This window comes from Notolepis coatsorum (assembly GCF_963971535.1).
Source record: "Notolepis coatsorum genome assembly, chromosome: 6".
Taxonomy (NCBI): domain Eukaryota; kingdom Metazoa; phylum Chordata; class Actinopteri; order Aulopiformes; family Paralepididae; genus Notolepis; species Notolepis coatsorum.
Window position 1 is genome coordinate 139,123,367 of NC_140170.1, and position 26,837 is coordinate 139,150,203.

At 41.0% G+C, this 26,837-nt stretch overlaps 1 protein-coding gene across 2 annotated transcripts in view; it reads left to right on the plus strand.

The window, feature by feature from the left end:
* The window catches only part of mtmr14 (myotubularin related protein 14), a 135,610-nt gene that overhangs the window by 44,000 nt on the left and 64,773 nt on the right, over positions 1–26,837 (plus strand). The window lies entirely within an intron of this gene.

The window sequence follows — 26,837 nt, forward strand, 5'->3', positions numbered from 1 at the left end:
GGTCTTGAGAGCTCTTTGCTTTTACCCATCATTAGATGTTTCTTGTGTGGCACCTTGGTATGAAAGAAAATCTTTTATAACCCATCAATATATTCTAACCCAGTTGACATTAGCACAGATAGGAGGTAGAGTTGCCTTCTAATTAGTTTTTTTTTTTTTTTTTTTTTTACTTTATTTTTTATCGTTTATCGCTTTTCTGGTCAAGCATGACCGACAGTTGCAGGGTGAAACGGGAGAGAGAGCAGGGGGAGACATTCGGCAAATGACGGCAAGTCCGGGAATCGAACTCGGAGTCAACCAGATCCGTGACGCAGCACGGAGTCCCGCGCGAGCGCGGTAACATGGTGTGCTACTGGAGCACCCCTAGTTTTGGTTTTCAACTAGTTCCTTGCCTTTCCTTGCTGTGGTGTACTGCTTTTTCTTAGTGCGTCCAATACTTTTTTCCTGTTTCATTCCACTTTATTACACATAACTTTATTTACATATGGACTTTAACACTTTGATTACCAGCCATGCAGTGCGCCTTACCCCCGTTGAATGCCACCACCCACTTCAATGATAGCGCTCTCATATTTGTGAACGCATAAACTATGTCTTAAATTATGTGTCTAATCTGGCCGTCGCTTATCAATGGCTTGTTTGCAGTCAACATTGTCGAAACGGATTGTTTTTTAATCGGTTCATTTCCGTTTTATACCATTTTGAAAAACCCTTGTTTTTTTAAGTTTCAGGAAAATAGAAAGATTCTGTGATAAACGCCCTTTACTGGAATATTCTGGAATACACACAAAACGTTGTCATTTTTCGACCTATTTATGAATCGTTTTCAAATAAACGCTAGATTATCGATAGTATATGTGTACTTATGCACGCTAGAGAAGCGAGCTGAAAAATCTATTCTCTCATTTTCTGATCAGCACACACACACACACACACACACACACATATGGCACACGCTGATATCTCTGTGAAAAAAGGTCTGATTATCCTAAGACTGGTAAAATAGATTCCTTACCTCAGATCAGATGTTCTCCAAAAAGATTATTCCAATTCCTGATCGCCATTCCATATATCGATCGCGTTTATTGATTCAACGCTGGGTACTAGAAATATGTATTCCACACTGTTTTGCGGCTCGGCAATGACTTGGATCCTCTCGGATGGCTTGCCGAGTTGCCGGAGAAGTAAAATGAGGAGGCTGGATTCCCCCCCCCCCCCATGTGTTTCATTCAGTCTAATCCAATGGGGTGCAGTACAACATGGAGAGACGATAGGGGGCGGTATTTTCCCAATGGAGCTCAGAGAGAGTTTGCAGCACTAACGTTAGGCTAGATTGATGAAATATGAATTCAAATCGCTAAAAAAAAACGCTATTTGTCATCGCTGGCACTCAACGGTCGACATGAACTAACGACATATAGCGTCGTTGGCACTCAAAGTGTTAATGTCCTTTAGTTAATACCAAAGTCTGGTGCAAATTTAGCTTGAATACGCTCATTGGAAATACATTTACTGGACAAAATGTTCATGTGTTCAATACTTATTTCCCCCACTGTACATCTGTAGCTTTTGTGATTTATGGTCACAGGGACTTAACCCACAGGGACTTTAACCCAGTCTACACTCCTCGGTACAGGATATACTCCAGCCGTCAGCACACACCCCTCAGTACAGGATATACTCCAGCCGTCAGCACACAACCCTCAGTACAGGATATACTCCAGCCGTCAGCACCCCCCCCCCCCCCCCCCCCCCAGTACAGGATATACTCCCCTGGAGCCCACACTCCTCAGTACAGGATATACTCCCCTGGACCCCACACTCCTCAGTACAGTACATGATATACTCCAGCCGTCAGCACACACCCCTCAGTACAGGATATACTCCAGCCGTCAGTACAGGATGTACTCCAGCTGTCGCCGGGAGGTACGTTACCACAAGCCTGGGTGTGGTTTGGGTACTCCGAAAAACTATCACTCTTCTGTCCCGGGGTTTCGACCTGTTGTCTCGCTAGGACAAATCTGACCACACATAATGGTAAAAGAGTCAAATACAATAGACAGAGTAAAATGATTGAGTCTTTCTTCCTGTAGGATACCCATACAGTTTAAAACGTGACAGTATTTCTTGTTTGATACCCACACAGTTTAAAACCTGTTTAAAACGACAGCCCCCTCAGCATCGATGGGGCACCGGTCGAGAGAGTGAACAGTTTTAAGTACCTCGGAGTCCACATATCCGAGGGCTTGACATGGACCACACACATTGACAGTGTAATGAAGAAGGCATGGCAGTGCCTCTACTTCCTAAGGAAGTAGAGTACTCGCCTAAGGAAGTTCAAACACTTTAGACACTTTAACACTACATTATATTTATCTATTTATTAAAGAGATTTGCACTACATTCATTTGCATTTGCACCTTACCCTAAAGTTTTGTACCTCATTGTCTGCATTTGTACCTCATTGTTTACTCACTGTACTTAGATTGTATTGTATATTCCTCTTTTACTAACTTTTTTACTGTATGAAGCACACTCTCAGGGGCTCATACAGAACCAAGCATTTCACCGTAAAGTACATGTATTTTATTGTGACAAATAATAAAGAAACTTGAAACTAATACAAGTGTAAAATAGAATAGATAGAGTAAAATAATGCAATCTCATCTATAGTACAATCACAAGCAGCAGAGAGTATTACAAGTAGAGGTGGGCATAGATTATAATTTTTTAAATCTAGATTAATCTATCTGCAATCCTGGAGTTAATCTAGATTAATCTAGATTAAAATGGCTCATTTGAAGTCTGCCGAAGGCATTCAAAATATGTGTGTTCTACCTAGGGATGGGTATCGTTAGGATTTTATCGATACTACTAATCCTATCGATACTGCTTAACGGTTCGGTACTTTATCGACATTGCTTTATTATTTATAACTTTATAAATAAATATTATTTCTTCAGCAACAGCAGCAGCAATGTTCTTTTATATAACTTTATAAATAAATATAATAAATAAATATTATTTCTTCAGCAACAGCAGCAACAATGTTTTAAATGTGTCTGAATTATAGACTTTTTATAATAGACAACAAATGTAAGATAAAAAAAACTATATACACTGAATGATTAGTTGTTACCTAAAGCCCTTGGACTCTACTGTAGAGAAAGGGTGCAGGCCTTTGACAACAAACTGGGTCACAGCCCTGTTCACCCTATCCTCTGTCATCCTTCCTAGCTGCTAGGGTGAAGGGACTTGGCTTGGCTGGGACCGGTGGTGGAGGGAGAGGGAGGAGGCGTGGGCTGGGACATGGTGGCTGCAGCTTCAGCCTGACTAATGACGATCTAAAAAAAGTTGTCATCTTTCAAATATATTTGTAGCTAAACAATTAGCTAAGCAATTATATTTTATTTATTAGCCTATTCGTAATAATTCGTTATTAGCCTAGCTAACTCCGTATTATCTTGGCTTACCTGCAGTGGACGTGCATGGAGATGGAAAACGGCGCATTTCTGCAGACTAATGATATGTTTTGACAACGGATGTTTTGACAAATTGCTTGTATTGCCACTAGGGATGTCCGATATTATCGGCCTACCCATATTATCGGCCGATATTGGCATAAAAATGTCATATCGGTATCGGTTGAAAATATATATATATTTTTTTTTATATATATATATATATTTTTTTACATGTATTTAACCTTTATTTACCCAGGCAAGCAAGTAAGAACACATTTTTTTTTTTTTTTTTATCCACTTTTTCTCCCATTTTTCTATATTTTCTCCCATCCCAATTTCGTATCATCCAATTCAACCCTCCCCTGTCACGAACGCTGTTTCTTGCCTCCCACAAGCCGGCTGCAATGTGGACTAAGTCATACATAGCACAAGTCCCCTCCGGTACTTGAAGTAACAGCAGTCGCATCTTTTCACCTGCGCAGCTCGATCTCTCAGTGGCGAGGAGTAACGCGTGGGAGGCTCACGCTGCCCCCGATACTTCCTGATTCTACTGCGCAGGCGCACCAACCGACCTGTAGGAGTCGCTGTCCACAACGCCCGATCCCCACCCATCAGTTTCCCACCCCCTAATACGGCAAATGTGTATTAGTACGGACGACCAGCTAAACTGAAAGCAAATGTGGAGCGCTGGGCTCGAACAGGCAAGCCCAGCGTCTCCAGATTTCATGGCGAGCGCCTTGCCCACTACGCCACGTAGCCGCCCAAATTATTATTTTATTTATTGTCAAAGTATGCATAATGTTGTGTTAATTACACGGCAAGAGATATGTAAGGGATAATGTATAGCTACGAGGTCATTGTCGCAAAATAATTGACCGACGGAGTTTTAAACGTCAGTGAAGGTCAATTATTTTGCGACAATGACCGAGTATAGCTATACATTATCCCGCTTATTACATGGCTAACTTACTAACAATATACCTAATTCATCTACAAGACGAGATCAAATGCAGATGCAGTTGTTCTGTGGCTCTGTCAGCCCAAATAAAGTGATTATTATTATCGGCAGCCGGCAGGTCTGTGGTCTGATTGCATGACGGTGCAGCTGTGCATATGCTGAGCAGCACTGATACAGTGTGTGTAGTGGGCTTGATTGGTCCAGCTGCGCACAGCGGTCATTATTGTTCGGCAGAGGTCCGTTATCGAGTAATATCGGACCTCTGACGAGCGTTATTGACCAATCACAAGCAAGCATTTCGGCGAATGTGAAAACGCCATGTAATAAGTAATGTTAATTACCTGAAATTATTCAGTTTTTTGGGGAGGAAACCCTGCATATATCGGTATCGGTTGATATCGGTGTCGGAAATTAAGAGTTGGACAATATCGGTATCGGTAAAAAAGCCAATATCGAGCATCCCTAATTGCCACCCATACTTGCAAATGTTTTATTGCACTTGTGGCAACGTGCGCTGTCGGCATCGACTTTCGTAAAGTGTACCCAGACTTTCGTTTAGTTCTCTCCGCCATGATGAGCGCAGAACTCGGTCTGTGTCCTCCGCGCTTCAACACAGAGCCAAGTACAGGCCCCGCCCTGAAGTACCCGTATGTGTGAGTGAGTGTGGCTCGCTGAGTCGCTGCGGCTCGCTTCTCGTGCAGACAGAGAGAGGAGAGGAGACCCAACTGAGAATAGATTAACGGCGTCAATTGTATTATCGCGCGATAACAGTCCGGCGTTAACGCCGTTAATGGCCCAGCTCTAATTAAAAGGCTAAGGTGAAGAGGTACGTTTTTAGCTTATTTTTGAAAATATTTAGAGATCTAGCCTCCCTAATGTCCATAGGTAGGGTGTCCCATAGCTTTGGTGCATAATATGCGAAGGCTGCATCCCCGATTTTTCTTTTGGCTGTGGTTGGCAACCTTCAATAGACCAATAGTAGATGCAAAAAAATAATTTGCAATGTAGCTTGATCCTGTTCCATTTAGTGCTTTGTATATAAGGAGATACGAATCAGATACGACCTTCGATCAAAACAAAATGGACACATATCTTAATCAAATTAACCTCCCTAAACTTTCAGAGGATGACGCTAAACAGTTAGAAACACCGATCACACTAGATGAACTTAGGGAGGCCATATCTGAAATGCAAAGTGGTAGGGCTCCTGGAAGAGACGGTATCCCACCAGAAATGTACCTCTCTTGTTGGGACATAATTGGACCCTTATTACTAAATATGATTTTATACTCAGTCAAGGAGGGGAACTTCCATAAGAATGACAATATTGCACTCATAACAGTCCTCCTTAAAAAAGACAAAGACCCCACCGAGTGCGGTAGTTATAGACCTTTAAGCCTCCTCGGAACCGATATCAAATTGTACTCTAAGGTATTAGCCATCAGACTACAAAAGCATATGACGTCTTTAATTCATCCGGACCAAACTGGCTTCATAAGAGGCCGCTTGATCACTGATAACATAAGACGATTACTACACGTACTAGATGCTAACAAGGAAGACAACACACCTAAGGCAATACTGTCCCTGGATGCAATGAAAGCTTTTGACAGGTTGGAATGGTCGTATCTATGGGCAGTATTAGAAAGGATGGGGTTAGGAAAAGGATTCATTGATATGATTAAAGTATTATACAAAGACCCATCGGCCATGATTACAACAGGTACAATCATCTCCGAAATCTTTCCGGTATCACGTTCTTCCAGACAGGGTTGCCCTCTTAGTCCCGGACTATTCGATCTATCACTAGAGCCTTTAGCACAATATATAAGACAATCCCAACCCATAGAACCAATCATAATCAAGGGCACACAACACAAAATTAGTTTATATGCGGACGACGTAATACTGTTCATGCAAAACCCCAACACCGCATTGCCTCCTCTTCTCAAGTTGATTGAGGACTTTGGAGATTTATCGGGATTTAGGATAAATTGGCCGAAGTCGGCCTTCCTCCCACGTAACGCCCCTGCAAAAAGAAATATAACCCTCCCAAAAGAGATACCGATGGTAAAACACTTTAGATGTTTGGGAGTTGAAATATTCCCTACCATAAGCCAAACGGTGTAGCACAATTACATAAAAATCCAAAACAAAATCAAATACGACCTTGTCAGATGGTCAAAACTTAAAAACTCAGTACAGGCACGGATATCAATAGTTAAGATGGACGTCCTACCTAGAATCAACTTCTTCAGCTCAATGCTACCGTTACCCCCTCCAAAGGGTTACTGGAAAGAATTACACTCCTCCACATACAAATTTATTTGGAATAACAAACCACCACGTATAAAAAGATCCACCGCACAGAGAAACAAAGCAGACGGAGGTATGGCATTTCCAGATTTCTACCACTACTTTAAGGCGTACACTTTAAGACCACTAACAACATGGTTTGATCCCCAAGCATTAGTATCCTGGAGAAATTTAGAAGAAAATATAGTAGCTCCACATCAGGGTTTCCGTTAGAAAAAATTGTTGCCGGCCTCAGTGTCCGGTAGATTTCAATCTACCGGTCAAATGAGAGAAATTCCGGTCAGAGTTTATTGAGCTTAAAAACAATTGATAGGCAAAAGAATGACAACAAAACAAAAGAATGACATCATCAAAGCATGTAGATTTATAATATTTTTACTTAAAACTAGGCTACTTTTGCGTATAAAGTCATTATATTCCAAATAAAATAAGTCCCGAGACTCGTGCTGCTGCCGACTTTAAATCAAATAGGTGTCTGTGGGCAGTCGCCCGACATTAATAAACAACAGTCTGTTATAATCACATTTTTATGAGCTAACGAATTCCGTTATATTGGACATTTGTATTAATTATATCAAGCGAAGAACTGAGAAATTTGGCAGAGAGAGACTGCAACATTATCGTGGGTTTGCGTGACGACTCTCTCTCTCCACCTACCAATGACTTATTTGCGAGAGTATGTCGATGCAGAGCAGCAGATTCAGCTGTTATTGGCTCTTTTCTGGGGACCGCACAGCAGCGCCCCCCACCCAACATTGAATTGCAAATGGCTGAATTGGAGTACTGCTGGAGTACTGCACTGTGCTGCTGCTGCTCCGGCTCTGCAGCTTCACAAAAGTTCGCACACCCAGCACTAAGCTCTCGCTGACAACGTCGTTGTCATTATTAGAAGCAACGATGAAACAAATGTAATGATTGTTTCATTCATCGCATAGGCTATTTAATTTTAGCCTATTTTAATACAATTCAAATAATCAAATTGTGCTTAGACTCAGGGAATTATTTTCACCGGACATTAAGACCGGAGAGATTAAATATGTCGGACTTCAACAGATTTTGCCGGTCAAATACCGGTAATTACCGGCTAACGGAAACGCTGCTCCACATAGGCTGAAGGGCATAGTATACACCAAATTATCAATTAAGCAATGCGAACGGAAATTTGGCCCCATAATCACTCATGCGATCCGGATATGGCGTGAAACACAAAAAAAATATTCTACCCCACATAAATGGCATAATCATACTCCCTTATTCAATAACAATGTACTCTTGATTGGAAAACAACCTATAAGATTCCCTAGATTGGAAAAGCAAGGCATACACTCATTAGGAGACGTTTTCAACAAACAGGGTTTTTGTAGTTTCAATAAAATACGCAAAAAATTTAATCTCACCAAGTCCACATATTATTTTTACGCACAGTTATTGGCATGTTTGTAGGCTCACAGTGTTCCATTAAGGATACCAATTGTACACCACAGATACCACACATTTTTCTATGAAAGAGAGACATCGAGAGGTTTCGTTTCAGATTTTTATCATCAATTACTAACGGCCTCGTATGAAACCCTCCATCTAGACTCAGTCTGGAGGAGGGATATACCAGACCTGGAGACAGACTTTGACTGGCAAGAGGCCTGGGCAAATGTACGACTTGCATCAAGGAACCCGGACCATCAACAAATCAATCTTAACTATATTCACAGGACATACTTAACTCCTATAAGACTGAACAAAATGGGTCTTAAACAAGACTCCAAATGCTCCCTATGTACAAATGGGGACGAAGGGACATTTATGCACATGTACTGGGACTGCCCACCAGTTAAGATATTTTGGAAAGAAGTGACCCAGCAATTATCAAATCTCTTAACTCTGGATATACCTGTACACCCCTCTGTATTACTGCTGAATGATGTCTTTGAACATGCAGTACCTCCACAGCTAAAGAGATTGGTTTTATCCGGTATCACAGTGGCTAAAAAGCTGATAGCATCACGATGGTTTCAACTGGAAAGAATGTGCCGGAAGGTCTGGACTCTTACATATCTCGATGTGATTTATCAAGAAATATCTACAGCAAGAATTTTGGGTCTCAATGAATCCAAAATGACAATGTGGTTAGAAGTGGTGGAGAGAATAAGAGCTAGCATATAATGGTAGTGTCTGGTTAGGAACAAGTTATAATGGTTGGATTATCCAATGGGGGGTCCGGGAGGGGGGGGGTACGAGCTGGAGCATATGTGTGTAGGTTTTTAGATAACAGGTATTAGGGGTATATCCTGTATAAGACATTTGACTAAATGGTAATTTCATTGGATATGCACTGTAATTAATGCTTGTATATCTTATCGTGTGTTGTCATGTTTGTTTATATGTTTGTTTAAAAAATAATAAAAAAAAAAAAACAAAAAAAAAGGAGGAGGACCTTGAAATCGATTCTAAATGTTACCGGAAACCAGTCCAGAGTAGCTAATACTGGACTGATGTGGTCTCTCCTCTTGGTTCTAGTTAATAGCCTAGCTGCAGAGTTTAGAATGAGTTTGAGTCATTCTGTGTTTTTTCCCCCGGGAGGCCAGTAAAGAGTGCATTGCAGTAGTCGAGTCGGCTTGAGATAAATGCATGGATCCGTTTTTCAGCATCCTTTTGATTTATATATGGCCTACCTTAGCTATGTTCCTAAGGTGGAAGTATGATGTTTTTGTCACCTTGTTGATGTGTGATTTAAAGCTTGGGTCTGAGTTAGGGCTGCACGATTAATTTGGAATGATGCAATTATCAATTTTCTTTTTTTTAACCAGGAAGTCCCATTGAGATACAGGATCGGTTTGGGAGAGGGAGGTAAAGGGTTTTAGGTTGTGTGTTGTGAAGTTTAGACTTCAGAGAGGGAGAGTAAAGTACAGAAAAAAAGGTACCGTTGGGTACCGGTATCGATTCCCAGGTAAAAAGAACATTTTCAGGCTCGGTGTCCCGAAAAGACTCATGCGTAGGCCAGATGCAAGCCGCATTTTACAATAAACATCTGTGGGGCTGCTTAAAAAAATATATAATTATTAATTATAATTGCAAATTTTATCGCAATCACAATATCTGTCCGAAAAATCGCAATTAGATTATTTCCCAAAATCGTGCAGCCCTAGTCTGAGTCTATTATAACACCAAGACTTGTAACTTCCAAGGAGTAAGTTGCCCCATATTGCTCTGTAACATTTTCCTTTTTGTTATAGGACAGACTAATAGGATTTCAGTTTAGTCCTCATTTCATTTGAGGAAGTTCTTTGTCATCCATTTGTTTATTGCTAAGAGACAAGAGAAATGGAGTTAATAGCTGTGGGATCATTCGGTTCAGCGGAGATGTACATTCAAAAAGTCAAGAATTTTATTTGTCACGGCATACAAGTATACAATGAAATGAAATCTGAGTTTAGTCTGAGGTCACTAATTATTTTAGTAAGAGTAGTTTGAGCAGTTTCAGTGTTTAACTTATTTAATATCTTGCTGAATGGAAGGTTGGATATCGGCCTATAGTTGGTCAGTACATTACTGTCTAGGTTGGGTTTATTTAGTAAGGGTTTTACGACTGCTGTTTTGAATGCATCTGGGAAAATGCCTGTCGGAAGCGATGTATTTATAATCTTTAGGACATGACTTGAAATACTTGAATATTCGCTTTAGAAATGCTGTGGGTATAGGGTCAATACAGGAAGTGGAGGGGTTGCATTCTATGACAGTTTTATAAAGCTTACTTTTTGCAGGGTTTGCTGGTGGTATCTTTCTTTGCATCAGGACTAATGCTGGCTCTAATTTAAGTTATTTAGTTATTGAAGAAAATATGAGTTTTTCACATTTTGATGCAGAGGACTGTTGAGGGTGGGGGCAGTGTTGAGTAGCTGGTTGATGACGGAGAATAATATTCTAGAGTTCATTTCTTGCCACTCGTATTTCTTTGTTATAGGCAGCCATGGCTTCCTTATACTGTATATATCGTAGTGGACTGTGAGCTTAGTTTTCCTCCATTTTCGTTCAGCAGCTCTACAGATACTCATCGCAGGTACAGCTCTACAGGTACTCATTGCTCTCTGCAAATAGGTCTGCATGGTGGTGGTACTGGCGCTCCCTCCTCAGTGCACGATCAGCGATATCTTCCAGCAGCAGTAGATATGCCATATTGTGTGTGTGTGTGCGCGCGGGGCTATCGCTGAGCGCATCTGCCCAGGCGCGCGCAGCTCTGTGCAACATCACCAAGCCGCCTGCATCAGGCTGCTGCATCATTGCTAATAAACTATAGATTGATATGGATGCCTCTTTTGAGTCATGAGTATAAATGTAAAACGTAATTGTTAACTCAATCAGCGCCGGAGCGATATGCGTGATGTGTTGTTAAAAGGCAGATGCTCTAAAGCAGGGGTGCCCAACCTTTTTTGAACCAAGATCTACTTTTTAATTTACCACCTAGCCTAGAGCTACCAGCCAAAATTTGACCTACTCTCGGCCAGGGCTCCAGACTAACTTTTTTCACCACCGTCCCAGAACCGTCCCGAAATACAGTTTTAACCGTCCCAAAGTGAATGTAAACCGTCCCAATTATCTTTTTTATATATATAATATATATCGACGTCAATTTGATCATATGGGGACATATTTTGTGCTGATAATGGCACAGAGGGTGAGACCAACGGTGTACCGTACCTTTTGATTATTGTAAGCACAAAGATAATAAGCAGCTATAACTAGAACGTGTTGATAATATACAGTTCCAATAATAATAATGGATCAAATTTATATGGCGCCTTTCATAGAACCCAAGGTCGCTTCACAATCAGGACAAAAAATAGGGCTAGGGAAATAGGGGGGAAAAAGGGGATGAGGGAAGGTTAGGGATAATGGATAATGGACCTAATCTAAACTAACTGATGGGGAAAAGCCTTGGTCAAGAGGTGTGTTTTTAGAGCAGTTTTGAAGGTGTCCAGTCCAGGGTTGGGGCGTTGCGGATAACATTACACTTCTGTTATTTAAATGTGTCCTTACGTTAGAGTCAGGGGTTGTATTGTTGGATGCAGTTCCCTGTTGGTCAGTGTGTGTCTGTTCTCCATCTTCTTCTGCTGTGTTTATCCTCTTCAAATAGCGCAGCATATTTGCGGTGCTCTCTTCACTGAGAGGATGCCAGTATAGCGTTTATTTTTATTTTTATAACATTCTGATATTTTCGCGGTTCTTGTATAGTGGTCTCGTGCGACTGTCGACTATAATAAATATGGGCTGTTTTAAATTGTGTGAATAGTTGTTGTGAGTGCTCGCACTATGTTTCAATATAATTGAATTTTACCATTCATTCATTATAAACACAGACTTAAGGTGTCCACCGCGCGTCCACCGTGTCCACCGTGCTTTTTTAAGCTCCGGCCAAAATGCATGGTGACGTGTTGACCAATTTCGGAGGGGGATCCCAATGATATATCAATAAAAACGTACCGTCAGTTCTTGTCCAAGGGATTATGTTCACGCACACGGCAAGTATCACCAGTTCCTGGCATTTTTTAACCTCTTTCTTTTTCGATGTCGAGATAAATTTGGGGCTGCTGCAGCGCGACCTGTGGTTTGCTGATCAGAATGGTGGGCGGGAGCTTGATGCTGGATTAGCGTATCGCTGCGTTGGGACGGCGGAGATAGTCATTGGATTCGGCAAATCACGCAACGTTTAGACTTCAGTGAACCCCACATGATAATGTTGCCGTCTCTCTGTCAACTAAGTCGGCACGAGACACGCACCGTTTGACAGCAATATGTGCGCGCACTGACAGTCTGCTAATTGACATTTCCTGTGAAGAAAAAAAAAATCCTCTTCGTCCTGTTTGTGTCCCGGCAATGATTTCTGTTCGTCCCAAATCAATATTTTATCGTCCCCGGGACGACGGGACATCGTTAGTCTCGAGCCCTGCTCTCGGCTAGTATTATCATCATTAGGTGGCTTCTTCGTTCCGAAGGTTGCCTATCACTCTCCAACCCATTCTGTCCCCACTTCTTCTCTCCAACTCCGTGACTCCGCCTCTCACTCCGCTCCAATCACAGACGTCGTCTACCCAGCCTCTTCTTGGTCTTCCACTTCCTCTCTTTCCATCCACCTTCCCCATCACCACCTTCTTGAACATCTCCCCGCTGGATCCTCTCAGAACATGCCCGCACAACTCCATCTTTCTCTTTTTCAACCTCTCCAGCAGCTGTCCTCCTTGCATATCCGCTCTTCTCAGTACCTCCTCATTCTTGATCTTATCCTTCCATGTTATCTTCAGCATCTTCCTCAGCGTCCACATTTCAAAAGAGTCTATCATCCTCTTTGCCTCTTCATTCAGCGTCCATGCTTCTGCTCCGTATGAAAAGACTGACATAACATACGTTTCCAAAATCCTGGTCTTCGTTTTCCAACTTATGTTTCTTCTCAATAATTCTTTATGGTTCCAGAATGCGCCCTTTGCAATTCCGGTTCTTCTCTTAATGTCCATGTTAGCTCTTCCACCTTCACTGATCCAGCTTCCAAGGTACATGTACTCCTTCACTTGTTCAAGTTTTTCTCCATCCACCTGTATTTTACAAACAGTTCCTGGTGTTTTTTCAATGATCATTACTTTAGTTTTCTTTGTGTTTAGCGACATTCCATAGTTTTTGCATTCGACATTCAGCTTATTCATCATGTCCTGTAGATCTTCTTGACAGTTACAGACTATAGCAGTGTCATCCGTGTATCTTATATTGGTGATGTTCTCTTCGCCAAGTTTTACTCCTTTCCCTCCTCTCAGAAATTTTTTCATCAGTGATTCACTGTACATATTAAAGAGTACAGGGGACAAGATGCATCCTTGTCTTACACCCTTCTCCACCGGGAAGTCTCTTGATTTCTCCTTTCCTATTCTAACATTAGCCTTCTGCCTCCAGTATAAGTTGGCAATTATTCTTCGGTCAGAAACTGGTATTTTGAATTCTTCCATTGTTCTCATCAATGTTGTATGTTCAACTCTGTCGAAGGCCTTCGTGAAATCGATGAAGCAAATATAGAGCTTCTTCTGTTGGTCTATCGATTTTTCACCAATGATTCTGAGTTGGCAGATTGCATCTCTTGTTCCTTTTCCTTTGCGAAAACCCATTTGGCTATCCGAGAGCTGATGTTCAATTATGGGTTCTATTCTGTTCTTGATGATTATTAGTAATACCCATTCAATATGCACATGACAGAACATATTATATGGCATATAATATTTTCTGTCATGTGCATATTGAATGGGTATATATAATATAATATGATATTTTATATATCATTGTAACGGTGTAGTGTAGCAATTACAAGAATGACGAGACTAACTTCTCACGTTGGGCATGCAGGCAGCATGACCCATTTATTTCACACTGCATACACAGACAACACACACTCAATTCAATGGGCATGAGAAAACATGAGTTTACATTGCCAAAGCAAAAGTGGAACAATACAATCAAAACAAAAATGATATATGTACAATTAAAAGGGAATAGGAATGATGTGTAAACAGAGCTGTCACATTGCAACTGACGACGATACTGGAATTTCGAACTTCGATACGATACCTTGAAAAGTATCTATATTCTATACCATTTTCGATACCACAGGGAAAAATGTTAAATCTTAAAATGTAAAAAATAAATAAATAAAGATAAATATATATATATATATATTTTCTTCTTTTTTTTTACTAAATTTTGCTTTTGTTGCTGGTCGATTCTCCTCAACTTCTCTCTGGTACTATAAGAGAAGATAAATATAACACTTTTAAAATCCTTTGTTTATCTTTAGATGAGACATTTAAAAATAACTAAATGATCTAATCTTAGAAATTAAGTAAAGTTAATAGTACTGCATGTTAACACTTTGGCTGCCATGGGTTAAATTCATTATCAACCGTAGGTTGCCGGCTCTATTTGTCTATAGAGAAAGTCCCCTTCTTTGCAGGGCTATAACTTTTTAAATTATATTGCTACATTGCCATTATTAGGGCCCATTCAAAGTCCTATATGTATTGTTCATTGTGTAGCAACGTTAAACTTTTTCATTCACATATTCATAGTAAAGTATGGTCTAATGTATAAGTATGTTTTCATCTCTTTCTGCAGCTTTCTCCAGAACGTGATCTATAGCCCCAAATACATTATATTGATGATGCAATACAGTTTTATGGCAATCAGCGCGATATAAAAAATTCCAACTAGACGTACTTCTAGAAGTTACTACACGTCATCTGATGTTGACCGGATGGGCTAGGGGGCGTTTATAATTCCGTGGGCAGCGTTATACCAATCATCTAATGTGGGTCAAATGTTGATAATAGCAGTTAGTATCGAAGACGGTAACTTTACACGCTAAAACTCACCCCAGTCTCCGCGCGCCGTTGGGCGATCATCGTAGAGTAGACATTTTATCATTATGGGATGTAGATTTACCCGGTCCATCTCCAGCTTGTATAATGGTATATACGTCCAAATCATGTTGTTTATCGAGTTATTGGCAATCGATCGCTGTGTATTGTGACGAGCTAGAATGCCGGGACCTATAGCGAGTGCCCGGAAGTAATACGGCCGTCCAGCACAACCTCTATGGCACTTCCTGTTAAGCGATTGCGCCGATCGGCCACCAGATGGCGCTCCTGAACCGCTAGAGAGCTCAGTGGGTCCTCCTGGTGGATCTCACGCCAGCGGAGGGGACATATGAATCCAATCCCAGATTTTTGAAATATTGATATTAAAGACGCTGTAAAGCGTCTTCGGCAACTTGAGCATGGCCGGGAATGACGTGTTTAAGCGTTTCCCGGCACCCAAAGTGTTAAGCATAACGGTCTGTGTATGTTTTGATAGGTCGTTTTTCGTTTCAAACGGAAATACGAAAAAAGGGAAAAAAAACGGAAATACGAGGTGTTTTCCTATTTCCGTTTGAAACCAAAATCGAAAACACAGGGAAAAACTGAAATACGAAGCTGTTTTTCGTATTTTGGTGTCGGAATGAAATGAAAAAAGGAGTAAATAATGGGCCGATTTTGGTCCGTGTACGTTTTGATAGTTCGTTTTTGATGTGAAGAATGGAGAACGGAACCACGTGACAAGTACATTATTCAATGTAAAAGCCATGCACGATCTAACGTTAACGAATATGTATAACGTTATGAATAAATACATGCATACAGATCTAATACCAGGGTAACGTTATGATACATACATTTTTTGTTTTGTGCATTTCATTTAGACATGATCTTTTATGTGAAGTAATAGCCTAATATGGTCTGTCCCAAATAGTGTTGTCTAAATGCACGTTACCCAACAGATATCCTAGTTCAGTGGTCGGCAATAGGCGACTCGCAGGCTGAAATAGGTCCGCCAGCAATAATATCTGCCCGTCAGATTATTTTGAGAATATGATTTTTGTGATGAAGATTCGCTTTATTGTATCGCAATCGGGAGACTTAGGTAAAGTTAGAAAGATATTCACAGATTCGAATTTCCGCAGTCAATAATTCTTAAGCGAAATGTTTTTAAAACACAAAGGACACCTCTTTCCTATCGTAGTAAGGTAGACAATGAGCTACAACCTTATTTTCACCTAAAGAGCCGTCCTCGGAGCTGTACATTTAATAATATTGATCTCTATGTGCAGTCGGCTGTGAGGCAAGTGCGCAGCCAGGGACCGTCTAAAAAGTGCAACACCGGAAAGAGACACTACAAAAAGATTCAATAACTTCACTGTCATACAATATGGTCTGATATTAACATTCAGTATTCAATATTGTCTGATTCAATATTAACATTCAGTATTCAAGTAGAACAGCTGTTGTGGACACTCACCGTTCCACAGCAAAACGGTAGGCAAGGCACCTTGGTTGAGAAATGCAGGTTTCCGTCTATGTGTTGTAGGATAGACGTCTATCTATCCTGTCTCAAGATGCACAATGAGATCTTCTTCTTCTTTAGAATTTCCGGCAGTGTGTAGACGCAATGTGGCATATTACTGCCCTCCGCAGTTCTTTTGATTGAGCTCTTCTTCTTCTTTCTTCTTTTGAATTTCCCGCAGTGTAGATGCAACATGGCGTATTACTGCCCTCCTCAGTTCTTATACTACGCTAGTAGTATGGTTTCCATATTATGGTCTCTGGTAAATCAACTTTTGATTGTTTACACTCTTCTTCTTCTTCTTCTTCTTCTTCTTCTTCTTCTTCTTCTTCTTCTTCTCATCTTCAAAACACATTACTATCGTCTCTGTCTCCTTCTTCTCTGCTCCTCTTGTCTGTCTCCTTCTCTGCTCTTGTCATACAATATTGTCAACACCCACAAAAAAAAATAAAAAATCACCCCCTCAGGCTCAGAAGCAGACCCAAACATGGAACAAAAAACACCCGACAGCCCACAAGTGCGGCCTCCACCCACAGCCGACCGCTCCAAAACAGCACCCAACCAGAACAAAGCAAAAACCAATGAACAAGAAAACATCTACAAAATGCAAACAAATGCACATCAAACGCCGAACAAAAACCACTCGGAGCACACCCGCCACCAGGCATGAGAAACAACAAGAAGCGACAGAGAGCCCCGGTGGGGAGATCAGGGGCCACCTCCCACCGCCCCCCACGTTCGGCCACATGCCCTCCGGCGACAAATGTACCGTGAACAGCCTCCACCCAACATCCACCACACGCCCATTCACATTCCACAGACACCCCGACACCCATCCATCTCCACCCCATTCCAGCTGAACACCACTCCAAAGCAATCAACTGCAAGCAAAAGCCACACCCGGCAAGCCACCAAATGTCCCCCACCCCATGTCCACATCCACTTCAGAGCCCGAGAAAACCCGAGTCCCGATCTTGATCCACCTCCACCTCTCCAATCACAATCACGCTCTCAACATGGCGTATTACTGCCCTCCGCAGTTCTTATGCTTCGCCCACACTTGAGAAAGTTTACACTCTTCTTCTTCTTCTTCTCATCTTTAAAACACATTACTATCGTCTCTGTCTCCTTCTTCTCTGCTCCTCTTGTCTGTCTCCTTCTTCTCTGCTCCTCTTGTCATACAATCACAATACAAACATCATCTCCTCTCTTGAAGGGCCCCCCCAAGAGGGGGAACCCTCCATCTCATCGCCACTGCCTGTCCCACCTGAGAGCATTGTTGAATATATATAGAACACAAATGTTCTAGAATGTTCTATTATGACATCATACTGTGACATCACAAATGTTCTAGAATGTTTGATTATGACATCATACTCTGCCATCACAAATGTTCTAGAATGTTCTATTATGCCATCATTGTGACATCACAAATGTTCTAGAATGTTTGCTTATGACATCATACTGTGACATCACAAATCTTCTAGAATGGTCTATTATGACATCATACTGTGACATTGCAACGTTTGAGTTATTTGAATAATATAAATAATATGTTTGGTAAGGCTGTCCCCGAAGCCTGTTTTTGGGATTCAAACTTCGTCAGGGTTCTTCGAACAGATGTTCGAACCTTCGTTTTTTAAGCGAAATAAACACAAAGGACACCTCTTTCCTATCGTAGTAAGGTAGACAATGAGCTACAACCTTATTTTCACCTAAACGAGCCTTCCTCGGAGCTGTACATTTAATAATATTGATCTCTATGTGCAGTCGGCTGTGAGGCAAGTGCGCAGCCAGGGACTGTCTAAAAAGTGCAACGCCGAAAAGAGACACTACAAAAAGATTCAATAACTTCACTGTCATACAATATGGTCTGATATTAACATTCAGTATTCAAGTAGAACAGCTAGCTAGCCGTTGTGGACACTCACCTTTCCACAGCAAAACGGTAGGCAAGGCACCTTGGTTGAGAAATGCAGGTTTCAGTCTGTGTTGTAGGATAGACAGTCTATCTATCCTGTCTCAAGATGCACAATGCGATCTTCTTCTTCTTCTTCTTCTTTAGAATTTCCGGCAGTGTAGACGCATCGTGGCGTATTACTGCCCTCCGCAATTCTTTTGATGATCTCTTCTTCTTTCTTCTTTTGAATTTCCCGCAGGCGTATTACTCCACTCCTCAGTTCTTATACTACGCTAGTGGTGTGCCATAGTTAGGCCTCTGGTAAACCAACTTTTGATTGTTTACCCTCTTCTTCTCATCTTCAAAACACACTATCTCCTTCTTCTCTGCTCCTCTTGCCTGTCCAATACTAATAAATACAATAACGCTATATCCTCTGGTACAACTCTGAAGCATGCAGAAATGTCAGCACTGCCTCTGTGATGCGATCTTCTTCTTCTTCTTATTTGAATTTCCGGCAGAGTAGACGCATCGAGGCGTATTACTGCCCTCCGCAATTCTTTTTATGGGCTCTTCTTCTTCTCCTTCTTCTCCTTCTTTTTCTTCTTCTACTGGACCCCGTCATCACCTACATTGTCCATTGGAGTGCAGCTACTGCTGCTACTTCCTGTCTGAGCCCCCCTCCGCGGGATTTCTTATACTACACTAGTGGTGTTCCATCTTTAGGCCTCTTCAACTCACACTTTCTCCTTCTTCTCTGCTCCTCTTGCCTGTCCAATACTAATACATACACTAACGCTATATCCTCTGGTACAACTCTGAAGCATGCAGAAATGTCAGCACTGCCTCTGTGATCAACTGGTGGTTCTCATTATCCATGCCAAAGAATGATTTAAGAGAGAAGGAAGATACTCCCAGCTCTACCAGACTTTTATAAAAGATTTCCCTCTCTTTCCTATACCTTTCACATTTTAGGAAGACATGCCCGACAGTTTCAGTCTCTCCACATTCACACACCCCATCTGGATGTTTGCCCACAATGAACAAGCTACTGTTCAACCCACAGTGCCCCAGCCTCAGTCTACACATCTTCACCCTATCACTCCTTGACCCATATCCCTCCACCTTGATCTTGACCCGAGGCTGCAGAGAGAAATAGTGCCTTCCCTTGGTCCCCCTTTCCCACTCATCCTGCCACTCAGCCTCAACTCCTTTCTTTATCTTATCTCTGAGTTCTACTCTTCCCATTGAAATACCTATCTCTTCCTCCCTTCCCAGGCTCTGTTTGGCAAGGGAGAGAATTTTTGAGTATATATAGACCACAAATGTTCTAGAATGTTCTATTATGACATCATACTGTGACATCACAAATGTTCTAGAATGTCTATTATGACATCATACTGTGACATCACAACGGAACATGTTTGAGTTCCATTTGAATAATATAATTAATATGGTTGGTAAGGCTGTCCCCGAAGCCTGTTTTTGGGATTCAAACTTCGTCAGGGTTCTTCGAACGGACGTTTGAACCTTAGTTTTTTAAGCGAAATAAACACAAAGGACACCTCTTTCCTATCGTAGTAAGGTAGACAATGAGCTACAACCTTATTTTCACCTAAACAAGCCGTCCTCGGAGCTGTACAATTAATAATATTGATCTCTGTGCAGTCGGCTATGAGGCAAGTGCGCAGCCAGGGACCGTCTAAAAAGTGCAACACCGAAAAGAGACGCTACAAAAAGATTCAATAACTTCACTGTCATACAATATGGTCTGATATTAACATTCAGTATTCAATATGGTCTGATTCAATATTAACATTCAGTATTCAAGTAGAACAGCTAGCTAGCTGTTGTGGACACTCACATTTCCACAGCAAAACGGTAGGCAGGGCACCTTGGTTGAGAAATGCTGGTTTAGTGAGTTTGGTGACACTACACTCTATAAGTGTGAAGATATTAAATGTTTTTTCCTATACAAAATCCCCAGACTTATGAAAAAGCATTTTTTCCAAATCTAAGTGTTGTAGTATAACACTATAATATAATAGCATACCACTGATGTGTGCAGTGATTTTGGTGACACTATACACTGTATGACAGTGAAGTTATTGAATCTTTTTGTAATTTCTCTTTTCGGTGTTGCACTTTTTAGACGGTCCCTGGCTGCGCACTTGCCTCAAGGCCGACTGCACATATAGATCAATATTATTTTATTATTAAATGTACAGCTCCGAGGCCGGCTCGCCTCGTTTAGGTGAAAATAAGGTTGTAGCTCATTGTCTACCTTACTACGATAGGAAAGAGGTGTCCTTTGTGTTTTAAAAACATTTTGCTTAAGAATGATTGACCGTGGAAATTCGAATCTGTGAATATCTTTCTAACTTTATCTAAGTCCCGATTCCGATACAATAAAGAGAGTCTTCATCACAAATCATATTATCAAAATAATCTGACGGGCAGATATTATTGCTGGCGGACCTATTTCGGCCTGCGAGCGGCCTATTGCCGACCACTGAACTAGGATATCTGTTGGGTAACGTGCGTTTAGACAACACTATTTGGGACAGACCATATTAGGCTATTACTTCACATAAAAGATCATGTCTAAATGAAATGCACAAAACAAATGTATGTATCATAACGTTACCCTGGTATAGATCTGTATGCATATATTTTTTCTAAGGCTGTCAAATACATCGCGTTAATATCGCGTTAACTCCCGATTCTATTAATGCCACAAATTTGTTTAACTCAAGATTAACTAATTTTTTTTTTTTTTTTTTTTTTTTTTTACTAGGCTTCACTCAGGTGTATTATTGATGCTCTCATTGATACTATGTTTGTTTCTGAAGTGTGTGTGTGTGTGTGTGTGTGTGTGTGTGTGTGTGTGAGAGCTATAGAGAGAGAGGGGGGTGAGAGAGATGAGGAAGGGGCAAAAGAGAAAAAGAGCTGGGAGAGTGTGTGTGAGGGAGAGAGGGGGGTGTGTGATTAATCAGCCCTTGTGTGTGTGAATGTAACAAGTTCCTAACGTTTTCTTTCCCCTATTATTTCATGCACACTTTATTCATTGTTTTAAATTATTATTTTCTTTTAAGTTATTTTGTGCATCACTCTGTTTTGAATTTGATGCAAATTTGCAATGCATGAGGGTCATCCTTTTGTGTTAAATGGCTGCACAAAGCAAGCATTTGTTGACTTGCATGTTGATAAGAGTATTAAAACTTGGAACTTGAAAAAGATCTGTTTAAAGTTAAAAAATAAATAAAAATAAAAATGCGATTAATTTGCGATTAATCGCGAGTTAACTATGGACAATCATGCGATTAATCGAGTTAAATATTTTAATCGTTTGACAGCACTAATTTTTTCATAACGTTATACATATTCGTTAACGTTAGATCGTGCATGGCTTTTACATTGAAAAATGTACTCGTCACGTGGTTCCGTTCTCCATTCTTCACATCAAAAACGAAAAACGAACTATCAAAACGTACACGGACCAAAATCTGCCCATTATTTACTGCTTTTTTTCATTTGATTCTGACACCAAAATACGAAAAACAGCTTCGTATTTCAGTTTTTCCCAGTTTTTTTCGATTGGTTTCAAACGGAAATAGGAAAACACCTCGTATTTCAGTTTTTTCCTTTTTTCGTATTTCCGTTTGAACCAAAAAACGAACGTACACGGACCCATAGCAGATTGATTGATTGCTTGAACATTTTATTAACAGATTGCAGAATGGGTACAATACAGTAAGGCTCAATACACACAATTGTTAACACTTTGGGAGCCAGTCCGTCTTTTCCTTTTTACCCCCTTGAATGCCCAAATCCACTCCAATGTTAACATTAATATCGCCTTAATCTAGATTTTAAATTATGGCTATGTGTCAATTATGGCTATGTGTCTAATCTGCCCGTCACTTATCAAAGACTCATTTTCCAGTCAATATTGTCATGGCAGATTGTTTTTTTATCCCTTCATTTCCGTTTGATAGCATTTTGAAAATCACTAGTTTTCGCGGAAAAAACAACACATCCTATGATAATCGCCTTTTACTGGAATATTCTAGAACGTTGTCATTTGTCGGCCTATTTATGAATCGTTTTTAAATAAACGCTAGATAGTATATGTGTGCGCATGCACGCTCGTGCCGCGCGCTGATAATCGCTGCTCTTATTTCCTGATGGCTTTTACAGTCAAAACAGCCATATCACTAGGGGAAACGCTTATATATCCGTGAAAACTAGTCTGATTATCCTAAGACTGATAACATATATTCCTTACCTGAGATCAGATGGTATCCAAATGGATTATTCCAATTCCTGATCACCATTAGAAAAAATCTATCATTGTATTGATCAACCGTGTGTACAGTAGAACACATAATCCCTGCTGCTCTTCAGGCTCCGGAGTGATGCCAGTCGATGCCGGCTGCTGCGTGAGTGAGAAGTAAAATGTGGAGTCAGAAATCCTTTCTCCCACACTTTCATTGAGTCCAATCCAAAAGGGTGATTTACCATCTGGGAGACGATAGGGGGTGCTTTTTTCCACATCTGAGCGCCTGGGGTGAGTGGATCTCCAACGGTAGGCTCGCTTGATGCAATATGATTTCAGATCGCTAATAAAAAAATAAAAAAAATAAAACGAATATTCTCATGATGGGCCTTCAACCCGGGGGGGTAATAACCAGAGAAAAGCCGTGAGTGGCATTCAAAGTGTTAAGGGGAGGCAGATCAGAGAAAGACTTTCGTCTTGTTTACATCAGGGTCCCCCATTTTCAATTCATCATAACATTTGACATACAAGATATACAGTACTGTTTAAGAGACAGAGTTTCTAAAAGAGAGTATATACAGTTAATTTACTTCTGACCATTATAGTCAAAGTATTTTCCTATGAACTGAAACTCATAAGGCTAGCATCATTCAGTTACAGCTATATTGGCCAACATTAGCCAGCTACTGCACGAACTGCCAGCCAGCCAGCCAGCTGGCTACCTTAACCCACAATACAATAGCTATCCAGCCAGCCACTGCACTACGAACTGCCAGCTTGATTGATTGAAAAGATAGCCAGCTGGCCACCCCCAATCCAGCCAACCGTACAAATTACGGTCTCAGCCAATCACATCGATTTGTACAGTTAGTTAGCTAGCCATTCCATTGCGAATTAAAAGGTAGGCCAGTATTAGCTAGCTAGTAGCTAACGTTAGCCAACTGAGAACGATAGCTAGCTAACCAACAGCTGCAAGCCTGCAAACAACAACACTGTTGATATAATGAGCTATCCGTAGTAGGGCTGACTTTGAAGACTCATCATCTGCTGGTGACCGGAGGGGGGGGGGGGGGTCGTTTATAATGCAATGGCCGACGTTAAATGGTTCATGTAGTATGGGTGATATATAGATCATAGCCGTTTGTATGGATAATAATAATCAAAAACGCTGAAACTCACCGCAGCTTCCTCTTAGCGATGGGGGATGATACTGGAGCAAAAAGATCGCTATTATGGGATGTTGATCTAGGCGAACCATTTCCGGGTTGTATAATACTATATACGTCCAAATAATGTTGTTTATCGAGTTATGGCAACGGATCGATTATCCAGTGTGTCCAGATGGAGTCCCGCGAGCGATAGCGAGTGGCGCACGGAATAGGGGTGACACCAAGCACTTCCGGCCCACTTCCGGTTTGGCAACTCGCCGATCGGCCACCAGGTGGCGGTATTGAAGCGCTGGAGAGTTGAGCGGAGTCCTACAGCACCAGTCAAGGATCCGTGGGTGAAATATGAATACCATGACAGACATTTGAAATATTGATCTCGATGACGTCGTAATCCGTCATTGGCAGATTAAGCATGGCAAGGAATGACGTCTTAATCAGTCAATGGCGGATAATGGGTTAATTCAAAGCTTCGAGATAATTTTTTTTTTTTTTTATAATATATATTTTTTAATGTTGTGGGACTTGTACAGCACTTTGTTCAACTTTGTCAGTGCTGTAAAGTTTAAACCTTTTTAAATCTTAGATAAACAAAACACTTTGCTTTCATGAAATCTTTAACAAACCGCATTGCTTGTTGTAGTTAACTAAGAGAGGCAGAGTAGATTTAGCAAAAAAAAAAAATATATATATATATATATATATATATATATTTTTTTTTTTAATCAAATTTTATTACCGGTAATCGAGATCTACTTGAAATCAGCCTGCGATCTACCTGTCGATCCGGCACCACTGCTCTAAAGTATAGGAATACGTGGCGGTGTTTGCAGGGCTATAACTATATTCTATATTATAGCTATGGATACAATACTATGGCCCATTTGACACCACCTATCTATCGTTCAATATGTGAAAAATAATTACTTCTTCCATCCATACGTTCCTGTGTTATACCGTGGTGAATATAAGTATGGTTTTTAGAGTGGATCTCCAAAAAGAAACCGTTAGATCATGGCAAAATCGGCCCGAGAAGTTCGTAAGTGGAGTTATGAAGAAATTTGTTCGTAACTTTCTCGTAAGTCCGTTCGATCATGAGGTCCATCCAATATTGCCAAAGGTGTCACAGCAGCATGGGTGACGGGGTATGGAAAACAACAGACAGAAGGCCAGTGGCGGCCGCCACTGGGGGGCGCTAGGGCGCCGCCCCCCCCCCTTCAGGCTAGGGATGGGTATCGTTAGGATTTTATCGATACTACTACTCTTATCGATACTGCTTAACGGTTCGGTACTTTATCGATACTCTTATCGGTTCTTTTTGGTTCTTTTTTTGCAAGAAAAAAGACAATTAATTAAGAACAGAATCAACATTGCTTTATTATTTATAAATACAACTTTATAAATAAGTATTATAAATAAATATAATTTCTTCAGCAACAGCAGCAGCAATGTTCTTTTATATAACTTTATAAATAAATATAATAAATTAATATAATTTCTTCAGCAACAGCAGCAACAATGTTTTAAATGTGTCTGACTCTGAATTATAGACTTTTTATAATAAACAACAAATGCAAAAGGCTAACAGAACTGTGACACTGGTTCACCCTATCCCCTGTCATCCTTCCTCTAGCTGCTAGGGATAAAGGACTTTGGGTGGTGGAGGGAGGTGGAGGGAGGATGTGTGGTGGCCCTGGGCTCACTGGCCTGGGACATAGTGGCTGACGCCTCAGCTTGACGATCTATAAAAAGTTTAGATTGTAGTATTTGTAGCTAAACAATTGTTTTGTTTATTAGCCTATTTGTAATAATTCGTTATTAGCCTAGGCAACTCCGTATCTTGGCTTACGGTTACGGCTGCAGTGGATGCAGATGGAACACTGCGCGCAAGGCAGTCGAATACGCGCATTTCTGCACACTAATATCATGTTTTGCCAACAGATGTTTTGATAAATTGATTTGCTCGTATTGCCACCCTTACTGGCAAATGTTTTGTTGCACTTGTGGCAACGTGCATTGTCGGCATTGACCCTTGTAAAGTATATCCATACTTTAGAACGCTTCGCTCTATCCGCCATGATCACGACTCAGTGCATGCAGAGCTGCTGTCTGTGTGCAGAGCGCTATAGCACGGGGCGTCGGGGACTTTCATTAAGGAGTACCCGTATGTAGTACCCGGATGTCTATGTGTAGCACTAGCGAGCGACTCGCGAGGAGTGTGTGTAATAATTGACTCGCTGGCTGCGGCTCGCTTCTCGTGCAGAGACAGAGAGGATCGTTCGCAACTTTTAAATAATAATAATAATAATAATAATTTCTCTAGAGTATCGATAGCAGTACCGAGGACGTCAGAGCTTATAAATACTCCGGTATTTTCTAATATAGTACCGGTTCCCGTTTAAAACCGGGGTCCGGGGGGCATCCCTACTTCAGGCCCTGCCTGGTTATATGAGAGTAGAACAAGAAAAGGTATCTTTTTGTTTTTTGTTTTATAGCCTATAAATAATATAAACATGTTTAAAATGAATAATATTTACTCATTTTAAGTGTTTGTATTTCCAATGCACAATATAACGTTATTATCGCAATTAAAAAAACACTCGTTTTCCCAGAGCAGGAAGTGACATCACGTTTTTTTAATTTTTTTAATTTTTCGTATTTCTCGGCCCGGGCTATACGCGATAGCGCTCTGAGTGCGCGTCACAGTTTGATCGCTGTATCCGTCACAGCCAATCAGTGCATAACGCGTTGTGCGTTGAAATATGACTATTATGTTGGAATCCGGGCGCGATTTGAAGCGGTCTAGCCAGTAGCGTCAAGAATATCTGTAGCCGCATTTCGCGGAGAC